Raw genomic sequence first — 11,769 nt, 5'->3', positions numbered from 1 at the left:
AGCCTACATTTGACTACAAATAAATTGTTGAAATCTTACGTCAATAACTCAATATGGCTCTCTTAGTTTCCTTTAATTTTAAGCTTTTAGAGTACCTTAAAATGTTGATATTATTATTTAATATGTATTTAATTCATAATTAACAGAAATTCAAACAGAATAAGATCAGTGTGATCAGTAATCTGGATCAAATGAAGTCAGAGTCACTCTGTCTAAATCTGATCTCAGAGCCAGTATATCTATTAGCAACTTTTCTATGAAAATTTATATTTTAAAGAGAAGTAGGGAAAAAATTGACCCAGAAGTCCCTTCCTTCCTTCCTTCCCTTCCTTCCTTCCTTTCTTCCTTCCTTCCTTCCTTCCTTCCTTCCTTCCTTCCTTCCTTCCTTCCTTCCTTCCTTCCTTCCCTCCCTCCCTCCCTCTCTCTCTCTCTCTCTTTCTTTCTTTCTTTCTTTCTCTTTCTTTCTTCCTTTCTCTTTCTCTCTTTCTTTCTTTCTCTTCTTTCTCTTCTTTCTTTCTTTCTTATAATTATATTCTTATAAAAAATAACATGCACTGTTTAGCTGCTTGCATTATATTGAAATATATGTATTATACATTATATATATACATATATATATAGAGAGAGAGACACACACACACACCATTCACCACTTTCTTATCTTTATACATTTATTCATAAACACCCAAACATTAACATCTAGAACAATTACTGGATTTCCTAATACAAGAACAGGAAAACAAAAGACACAAATTCAACCGATAACTTTTTTTTCTCTTTATTTTTTTTACCATTGGGTCACCTCTTGCTCTCTCCTGGACTTCCTTCTCATTCAGCCTCCCATTATCTCCAGCTGTTGCCTCTCAGGAAAGCATTTCACAGACATAGGTACTATATATGACATCAAATTCAAAGAGATGAAAAGAACATTTGGCATCTTCAGTCATCAGGCACATGTAAATTCAGAACCATAAGAAGATACCATCACACACCTGCTAAAGTAAAGAAAATGCACTGACAGTACCCAGCGCTGGTGAAGCTGTGGAACAATTTGAACTCTCATACATGTCTGGTAAGAATGTAAGATGATACAACAACTTTAGAAATGAGTTTGGCAGTTTATAATGGATTTAAACATACACTTTCAATATGACCCATGTGTTACTAGTTTGGGTTGTCTAAGAAGAAGATGCTATGACTGGTATTAAAGATACAAAAGATTTGGGGGGCTGGAGGTGGAAATACCTTTGAAATACAGGAGTGGGACCCAGAAAAAGTGAGGAGAGACTTCAAACCATGATGCAGGTCTGACACTTGTGAAAGAGAGAGGAAAGGAAGAAAGAATTAGTAGGAAGAGTCATACAATGCCAAGAAAGATTCAGTCAGGAGTCCTTACTCAAAACTCATTCAACTGGATAAACAAAATGTGGTATGTACACACAAATGGAATCCTATTCCACCATAAAAAAAAATTAAAATATTGTCATTTGCAGCAACATGGATGGAGCTGGAGATCATTAGCTTAACTAATGTAAACCAGGCACAAAAAGAAAAATACCACATATTTTCAAATCTAGGTGGTAGCTAAATCGTTTGATCACATGGAGGTAGAGAGTGGAAAAATTAGATAACAAAGACTAAAAATGGCAAATGGTGGGTGGAGGGGAGAATGAAGAGAAGTGGATTAAAGGGTACAAACACACAGTAAGACAGAATGAATAAATCCAGTGTTGGATCCAGAGTAGGGTGACTAAACTTAACAAAAACTTATTTCACTTGGATGATGGACACCCTAAATAGCCTGACTTATTCAGTACACATTATACACATGAAAGAAAATTTCTCATATACCCCACAAATTTGTACACATAAAAATCACCCATTAGAGGAATTCAGTTCCACATCTTGCAGGCATAGGCCCACTCTTGTTCCCCAGCTGTGCTAAATCATTGGCTGGGAAGCATGGAAAGACGGTGGCTAGTGTGGCCTCTGTGCAGACTTGGTGGTGGATACATAGGGGCAAAAGCTACAGCTGTCTGTCACTATGCTCACCACAGCAAGAAGTATGAGCAGCACTTTTTCAAGCAGTCACAACACAGTAATTTCCATCATAGGTATACACCCAAAAGAGATGAAAATACACGTCCACACAAAGTCTTTGTTTGAATATTTTCCTACTCTGTTCTCGAACACTTTACTGATACCTCTGTTATAGAATTTATCAGTTTGTCTTATTGTCAGTTTTCATTAATCTAGTTCCATTTCTTGAGTGTGAGGCTCTTACAAACATAATTTTAATTTTGATCCTTTACTCTCTAGATGCAAACGTATACATATTATTCACAGAAAATTTAATTCATATTAGTTAAGAACTAATATGTGAGTCCAACAACAGGTGAGTGAGATACATAAAATGTGGTATATTTATAAAATGCAATACTACTCAGAAATAAAATAAAATTAACCATAGGTACACACAACACCATGAATGAACACAAAAACATAGATTGAGTAATAGAAACCAGACACAAGAGATTGTTTAAAATATGATTCTATTTATTTGGAATTTTAGAAAATGCAAACCAACCTATAGTGACAGAAAACCAATCAGCAGTTGCTGCAAAGGGGCTGGAGAAACATTTTGGGATGATGATATTCTACACCTGGATGTGGTGGTTGATGTGAGGGTAAATGCATTGTTCAAAACTCACTGAACTGTATTTTAAAAACTGATAACATTTTATTGTGTGTAGATTCTATCTCAAGAGATTGATATTTTTTAAGTGAACCAGAATTTTATGAAATAATATTTTCCAAAGTTTTATTTTTCATAAATATGGAAAATTCAAGAGATTTGTTGTTCAAAAAAGTGGAAGATAAATAATATAAAAATAGATTACTCATTTATATTTGTTCATACATTAAACTGGGCAGTACATGATCATGCAGAATGTTTTATCATATGTGATATGATTAACAATTAATGTTATATTCAAAGCAACAGTTGAAACCATCAATACTTACCTCTTAAAATTTAGAGAAAGTGAGGAAGGGAATTTCACAGAAATTCCATATGTAAAAAAGGTGAAAAAAGTTCACAATTATATCTACTTAAAATCTTAACATATGAAAGGCACACTTAAGTCATTCTCTCTCTTCCATGAATGCGGGAACTCATACTTCCATTTCAGGTGTTTAAAAAGGAACACTAGCAAAGGCCTTGTGCCAGGATGAGACACAGGATAAGGGGGATCTTGTGTGGGTGCCTGGCTTTAGAGAAGTTCATGAGAGGATATTAGCAACAAAGTCAGTGCTATGGTTGAAAACACATTTATTTTCACAGAGAGAAAATTGCAGCAGCAACAGCCTTTGGTGGGAAGTTATCCCCAATGAACACCTTCCCTATACATATTGAGGGGCAGATGGAAATCATAAAATAATATTAATTCCTAACCCCTGCCTGAATAAAACTTGAAATTCATATCCCACTGATTTTGGGTCGGTAGGACATTTTTAATTGAAGTAGAACATGAAAATGCCTGACTGAAAAGTACTCTAGGTTAACTGAGTAAAATTTCCTTTACCCTCTGCTTAGCAGAGTGTGAAAAAGTCAATACAAAAGAGAAACTAAAGTCAATAAAGAAAGTTATCTAGGAATGTTGTCACTGGACTATTGAAATAATTCCTTAATCAATTCAAGCAAAAATTATTATTCTTATATAATTGATTTATATAATTGAAGAAAACTAGATTATAAAATATTTATGGTTATAAATTGCAGTTGAAGTGTTTATATTCTCAAAGTGCCTAAAATCATTGTATTGTTCATTACCTTCATAGCAAAAGATAAATAGAATAAAAATAGAATTTTTTTCTGAATCAGCCAAGTATTTATTCTACTTTGCATTTTGCTTAATTCTGTCAGAATCAGTGTACCTTTTGATTCCTAAAAGAAAAAAAAAGTTGGCATAATTGTATATAAAATAAAATACAATATTTGTTTATTCAATATTTATTGAGCACCTACTATGTGCTGGGTATTGCTACTCATTGAAGACAAACCAATACACTATATATACATCTTCTCTGTCCTCATAAAGCTTACATGATTGGAGCAAACATGAAAAAAATAAATTGTAATAAGTGCTAGGAAGGAAAATAAGCAAGGGTCTGAGGAAAAGGATGATGAAGGGTAATCAGAGAAGGCCTTCTAGAGATGATACCATTTAATCAGAGAACCCCCCAAAAGAAAAACTCAATTAACTATACATTGGGGTGAATTTTCCAGGCAGAGGTGAGGTCTGCAAATGCTCTAGAGAGAAAGAGGTCAGGCCTCTTGAAAAAGCAAAGAGCTGGCAGGGCTGGAGCCCAGCAAAGGAGGAAGATAGTGGTGTTAGGCAAGGGTCAGGTCACACAGGGATTTTTAGACCTTGGGAAGAGGTTTTTAAGTTCATTCAGAGTGCAGTGGGAAATCATTAAAGGGCCTTTACAAGGGAAATGATGTGGTTCTGTTAACATTTTGATAAGGCCTTTTTTTCCTGCAGTGTGTAAATTGGGTTAGATGAGAGCAAAAGTTTGTTAGGAAGTCTAGTATCAGAAGATTGTTGCAGTCATTCAGGAGAGAAATAACGATGACCTGGGTTGAGGTGATAGTGGTGAAACTAGAAGAGAGGATGGGATTTTATCTATTTTGTAGAGAGTATAAACAGGATTGCTAATAGATAGAGTAGAGCATAGAAGAAGAAAGAAATCAGTGTTGGCTCCTAGGATCTGGTTTCCACAACAAAGTGGATGATGGTACTATTTACTGAGTCAGAGGCAAGTAGAAGAAGTAAATGTGCTTGGTGGGGATAAAGAATCAAAGTTTCCATTCTTTGGAAATTTTGGACAAAAGAAGTTTATGTGTAGTGTGGAAAAGTGGGCCCAGTAGTAAGCCTGAAAGAATGCCAACATTTGTAAGCATTGCAAAGAAGAAACTAGCCAAGGACACCAATAGTAAGGGTTAGTTATGAAGAAGAAAAATTAGGGAAGAGGCAAGTCCCCTACTCTTACAGAATATTTGAAGAATAAAGAGTATTAAATTGAGGACAAAGAGTTGGCTAAATATGACATGTGCAAGTTATTGGTGACCTTGACAAGAGCAGTGTACATGGTGTAGTGAAGCTACAACTGTGAGAAGTGAATGAGAAGAAAGATGATGAGGATACGTGTAGACAGTTCTCTTGAGTTTTCTCACATCAGGAAGATTATGATTTTTTTTAAGATGGAAAGCAGCACAGCATGATTGATGATGCTAGTGGTAATAATCCAGAAGGAAGTGATGGAAAACAATGCAAGAAAAATACTGAATACTGCAAGAAAAAAAATCTGAATTTTTCCTAAAGAAATTTATGGGTCTAATAGAACACAACGTTCTTTTCCTTCCTTATGCAACAGACACTTAGTGCAGGTTAGGGCACAAACACGTATTATAGTTACCCCTGTCTCATATATTAATTGAAGAAAACACAAGAAAACATCAAAGGAATAAGGAAATTAAGAAGGAAGTCACAGATGGGATCAGATCTTTGGTGGGAAGAGAAAAAATTTTTCTCCATTGCGACAGAAGTAAGGGAGGAAAACTCAGATATTAGCATAGGTAAGTTTTAGCTCTGGAGAAAGAAAGATTAGAAATTGGTGTCTAATTATTTTTTCTGTATTATCAGTTCAATTCTTCCAAAAAGTTTCAGAGCGTTAATATTTAGCCCATCCTACCTTGGAAAGTTGCCTGAAGGAACAGATAAAATACACCTTAAATACAGCATTCATCCTCCACTATGGTCATTCCCTGGAAGGCTAACTCTAAGTACAAAGGAACTATTATTTTTACAGGAAATAAATGTATGAGTCACAATCAATATGCTGAAAACATCTGAATTTTTTCTAAAGAAATTTATGGGCCTAATAGAACACAACATACTTTTCCTTCCTTATGCAACAGACACTTAGAGCAGGTTAGGGCACAAACAGGTATTATAGTTACCCCTGTCTCATGTATTAATTGAAGAAAACACACATATTTTTTTATTATCTAGTTGAATCCACCCAGATGACACAATACTGCAAATATCTGTGATGTTAGTAGTGTAGATAAGAGGTCATGTCAAAATAAAAAGCACATGTCTCATGTATAATTATGTTACCAATCAAGGGCTGAACGTTTCAAAATGGACTTCTCTCAGCAATCTCCTGAAACGCCCTTCAAAACCCAGGAACACTGAGCCAAGGAATAGGGTCCTAAATCCAGGAAAACGTTGAACTTAACATGATCAAACTAATATAGACTTTCTAGCTCATCTAATTCCATGATTTTCAATTTTCCTTGAAGACTTTTTATTTTCCAGTGATATCTTACGTCAAACAGGTTAGGATGGCGCTCAGCCCGTGATACTAGGATTCCCTCACATACTTTTGGTGGTTCTCATATTCAATGCAAGCACTGTGCTTTGGTTCCAGGTAGAGTGACATTGGTGGGATATTTTTTTTTGCACCCCTCATAGAAAATGGAAAGTACGATGAAACAGAAAGAACATAACAGTTTTGATTTTATATGGCACAGACATTAAAATATATAAAACATTAAATATTTAAATAATATCCTACATATGGAAAATGGTCTTTAAATCTGTTCACATTTGGAAAATAAAACTGACTTTAAATCTTTAGCATTAGGCAATAGTATTGAATTCATAAAATTGCACCTCCTATCACAAAATGATAGTTGAGGGAACTGAGCCTACTGTTTGCATCTGCCAGAAACAAATCTAACACAAGAATTGTGGTGGGTTTTTTCAGGGTTAATGTAGATCTTGCTATGAATTGTGTCTGCATAGAATATCTCTCTCTCCCGCTCTCTCACTTTCTGTCTCTCTCTCTCTCTCTCTCTCTCTCTCACACACACACACACACACACAAAATATTTTTCTTCAGTTTGAGTGTGGTTTGTTTGCTGTGCTGCTTCCTAGCAACCAAGGACTTTATAGGCAAGGTGTGTTTCAAACATCTCATCCCTGTACCTTACTGCTGCCTCTCTTCAGCTCTTTACCATTGAGAAAGAGGGTATATTTTACAGCACCTCTCATCCAACACTATAAAATTATAACAACATGAAATAATAATAAGAGGACGTTGACATAACCATATAAGGTGCTGTAAAAAGAAAGAGAGTATTAAAACACATGTGTCTTATTGAATCGTCTGTACAATGCAGTCACACACCAAAGTAGAGACAGCATCTGTATTGTCTGCATAACTGTCCAAACTTTCACTTTGTCTCTCTTACATGCAATTTGGCCCAAGATGTTTACTTCCTATTTGTCAGAAGTGAGACTTCCAATTATGTTCATGGTAATTGTGCATCCAGCAGAAGAGAAGGAAGCCCCCGAGAATGTATTTTTTTCTATTATACATCTAATAAGGAATTTTGACTTTAACATAGCAGAGGGTCATCCTTGAAGGCTATGATTTACATATTCATATTACTTGGAGGCATAGCATTTACTTCAGCAAAATGATAGGCGGCAAAAATTGGCAGAAGTTAATACAAAAAGATTATAATGTTTTCAAGGAATGTACTTCTTGAAATAATTATACAAAATTAATAAAATTAATTAAAAACCTGAACATCTGTTTTGACTTAAAATTCTTAAATAAAAACCGTATCATGTCATTGATTTTAATGCTGTTCCTATTTCAATGATATATGCCACACATTTACCAGCTATTAAACTCAGTTATACAATTATTCTATGGTGCAAATGTTGAGACAATAATCGCAGAGAATCTAAAACTAAATTTTCAAAAAGGAGAATTTACACAAGTCAGTGTTCCTTTCTAATTTTTATTTTTATTTTCCCCAAGATGGAGTTTCTCTGTCACGTGACCCAGGCTGGAGTGCAGTGGCACCATCTCAGCTCACTGCAGCCTCCATCTCCCGTGTTCAAGCAATTATCCTGCCTCAGCCTCCAGAGTAGCTGGGATTACAGGCGCCACCACCATGCCTGGCTAATTTTTGTGTTTTTAGTAGAGACAGGGTTTCACCGTGTTGGCCAGGCTAGTCTCAAACTCCTGACCTCATGATCCACCCGCCTCAGCCTCCCAAAGTGCTGGGATTACAGGTGTGAGCCACCGTGCCTGACTAGCCTTGTTTTTTTATACCTACTATCTTTCTCCATTCTGAAAAAATCAGAGCACATCACTATTTAAAAAAAAAAAAAAAATAGACTTTTTAATTCATTTTCTTATAAGGCTACTGTAAATACATGGGCTTCCTTTTTTCTTATTATAGGCTAAAGACATTTGAATAAATAATTCAAATTAGTTAAGATCTTGTTATATAGTCTTCACTGAATTGTTGCTTAGTCTTTCACAGACATTAAAAGCAAAGTGAAGCAAAAGTTTCTTTCAGTGAGCTAAAGTTCCAACAATATGAAAGCTTTTCTAATATATAAGTCAATCAACCATTGTATAATGGAGAATTTACTCTTAATTTTTCTTTAGTCATTTTCACTATTTGATGAAGAAAAGGTATCATTATTGTTAAAATCAGAATTTTGAATAATAAGCATGCATTGGAAAAATATATGGCAATAGAATTTCAAAGGTTATTTCATCATTGAACTCAGAAACAATTCGTTATCTTAATAAATGCATTATAGTTTCTTCTATAAAGTGTTAAGAGTGAATGTTAAAAATAACACCTATTTTGGGAGAAGAGGCAGGACATTGATTATACGTGACTAGTACAACTCGAAATTAGCACATTTCTAGAAGGCAATTTGACAATAGGATCAAAGATTTTACAACTATACATATACTTTAACTCAGCAACTACACATCTGGAAAAGATTCCAAGAAAGTAGTAACAGCGCTTTGCAGAAATTTATGTACAAAGATGTTCCAACAATAAGAAACAGGCAAGTAAATCAATGGCTAATCAGTGTGTGGAATACTATGTAACTATTAAAAATGATGAAAATCTATACACATAAGTAGGGAGGAAACAATGTAAATAGTACTTAAAGTTGTTGCAACTGGGTCCCACTCTTCACTCTGAAGAGGCAGAACAGAGTTCTGGGCGCACCTTGGGCCCAGTAAATGCTGCCTCAACTAGCAGTAACTCTAAACAGAAAGCCTTTGCTGAGTAATCCTACATCAAGGTTTGTCTTTGCAGGGATACCAAGGCAATTTCTTAGGAGGAGTTGTGCAAAGATCTGATTGACCTGAAGGATTTAGAGCATGAACAGAGCAAGAGCTTTGTACTTTCAGAAGACCACTTTATTTTTCCCCCATTATCGTCATTGGAGATGAACACATGGAGATGCACAGAACTTGGTATCAGGCCCCATTGAAAAGAACCATCAAGTCTTCATTCACAAGAAGAATGTACTTCAGCATGTTGTGTTACTAGAAAATTCATTAACAGAAGTGGTAGTAATATTGCAAGTAAACTAAACTAACCTAAGACAGCAGAGCAGGGTGAAGGGTAACCAGTACTATAATACTTAAAAATTGTCAATCAAGATAAATTGCTATCCCTTTGATGATAATGTTTCCCTTTCAGGCAGTTATTATTCAATTCTTGGTACTTTGTGAAGTCACATTGATATCCATATATGCATGTAAATGTGTATATATATAATTTAATTTTTCATATACTTAATACATTTGAAGAGTTCACATTTGGAAAATAAAACTGACTTTAAATCTTTAGCATTAGGCAATAGTATTGAATTTATAAAATTGCACCTCCTATCAAAAAATGATAGTTGAGGGAACTGATCCTAGTGTTTGCATCTGCCAGAAACAAAGATTCAAGCAGTGATTTGTGTGAGCTAAAGAGGACATTAAGAACGATGGTTCTGCAGTTTTATATGAAGAGTGATTTGATGGTGAGATGGCAAACAAAACAGATGCCTCAGAAGAGGTTGCAAGCCCGAAAAAGCTTTATTTACAGAGAACTCAATTTTTTTATATAAAAAAAAGAAAAACTCACTTGGAAAGAGCATATGGTTATTTGGTGATTTACAGTCACCAGAGTTTCCCCTTAACTCCTTTCCCCTGATCCTCTGTTAGACAGTTCAGATAAAGCCAACTTCATTTCATAAATATGTGTTCTGAGATATGCTAATTAATGCAATTTTTGTCAATGTGGGTCCATTTTTCTCATTGTGATTTCAGACTGATCTTCCTTTTGGCAGGGGTTCCTAAACTAGAATTTTATATTTCTTAGTAACCACTCTGTCAATGAGGTATAATTTAACACACTTTAGGAAAATGGAGAATTCTACTGTGATAGGGAGAAAATCCTTTATTGATCTGCGTTTTCAATATATCATGACGAATCTTCTAAAAACCTATCTGAGGCCGAGTGCGGTGGCTCACGCCTATTATCCCAGCCCTTTGGGAGGCGGAGGCAGGCGGATCACCTGAAGTCAGGAGTTTGAGACCAGTCTGGCCACCATGGCGAAATCCCGTCTCTACTAAAAACGAAACAAAAAAAATTAGCCGGGCGTGGTGGCGCATGCCTGTAATCCCAGCTACCCGGGAGGCTGAGACAGGAGATTTGGAGATTTGCTTGAACCCAGGAGGCAGAGGTTGCAGTGAGCCGAGATCGCGCCATTGCACTCCAGCCTGGGCAATAGAGTGAAACTGTCAAAAAAAAAAAAAAAAAAAAAACAGAAAAAACAACAACAACGAACACCTATTTGAGTAGGGCACAGACCACAGAGGTACAGTTTGCTTTTTGATCTTGGGTGCCTTTTGCAAGCCATAAGAGTAACTTTTGTCTGCGTTACTACATGAGTCATAAGGACAAATTTGACCACAAGTTCCTGGAGATTGAATTCCAACCAGACAAAAAACTAAGATGTGTCAACGACAGTAATTACAAGGATAATGTCATGATCAGAAAAGAGGTTTACATATATAAAAGTATGATGGAGGAGCTGAAGAGAATAATTAATGACAGTGAAACTACCAAAGAGTATGATGCTCTGTGGCCTCCTCCTGACTAGGAGTTTGAAATCGTCATTGGACATGAACACGTTTCTTTCGCAACATCTAAAATTGGTTCTGTTATTGATGTTAAGCAATCCAAGGATCCAGAAGGCTTAAGAATATTTTATTATCTTGTTCAGGAAGTATATTTTATATCTTGAACAGGAAGTATATGGTCTTCAGTGTTACTGAATTATACTTCAAGATTAAGCCAATCTAGATTAAACATTGATGTGGACACAAAGAGGGTGGATATAGCTGTTTTTAATCAACATTATCAGAAAATTTTTGTGTATATCAGAGTAATATTTTAATAAACTATAAATGATTGTGTCTAATAAATATTGATAAGAATAACAAGTAAACTTAAAAACCTATTTGTAATCCTAAGGGCCTCAAAGGTCATTTCTGAAGATACTGTAAAGTGCATGTTATTTTAAATAAATAAAATCTCTCTAACTTTGATATATCACTTGCAAGTATTGGAATATATTCTAAATTCCATGGCAATAAGAATTCACAAAAAATTCAGGCTCCAACAATCATTAATATTCTCAATAGACTAATTACTTATTCATATATAGCACAGATGACTGAGGTCTTCTACTGGAAGAATCCTATACCAGTATGGGCTAGTATATAATTCTTGTCACTTTCTTTTTGCTTTTTACTGATTTTATTTAAGGAATTTGTATATTTTCTTCCTTCCAAAGAGCAACCTTTATTCTTCAT

General features: G+C 35.2%; 1 pseudogene; it reads left to right on the top strand.

The window, feature by feature from the left end:
* Window positions 1-10,760: 10,760 nt before the first annotated feature.
* On the top strand, window positions 10,761-11,486 carry LOC116275024 (annotated as a pseudogene).
* Window positions 11,487-11,769: the final 283 nt, after the last annotated feature.

The sequence above is a fragment of the Papio anubis genome, chromosome 5, assembly GCF_008728515.1.
Source record: "Papio anubis isolate 15944 chromosome 5, Panubis1.0, whole genome shotgun sequence".
Classification (NCBI taxonomy): Eukaryota; Metazoa; Chordata; class Mammalia; order Primates; family Cercopithecidae; genus Papio; species Papio anubis.
The sequence above is the reverse complement of the archived record's forward strand: the minus strand, read 5'-3'. Positions and strand labels throughout refer to the sequence as shown.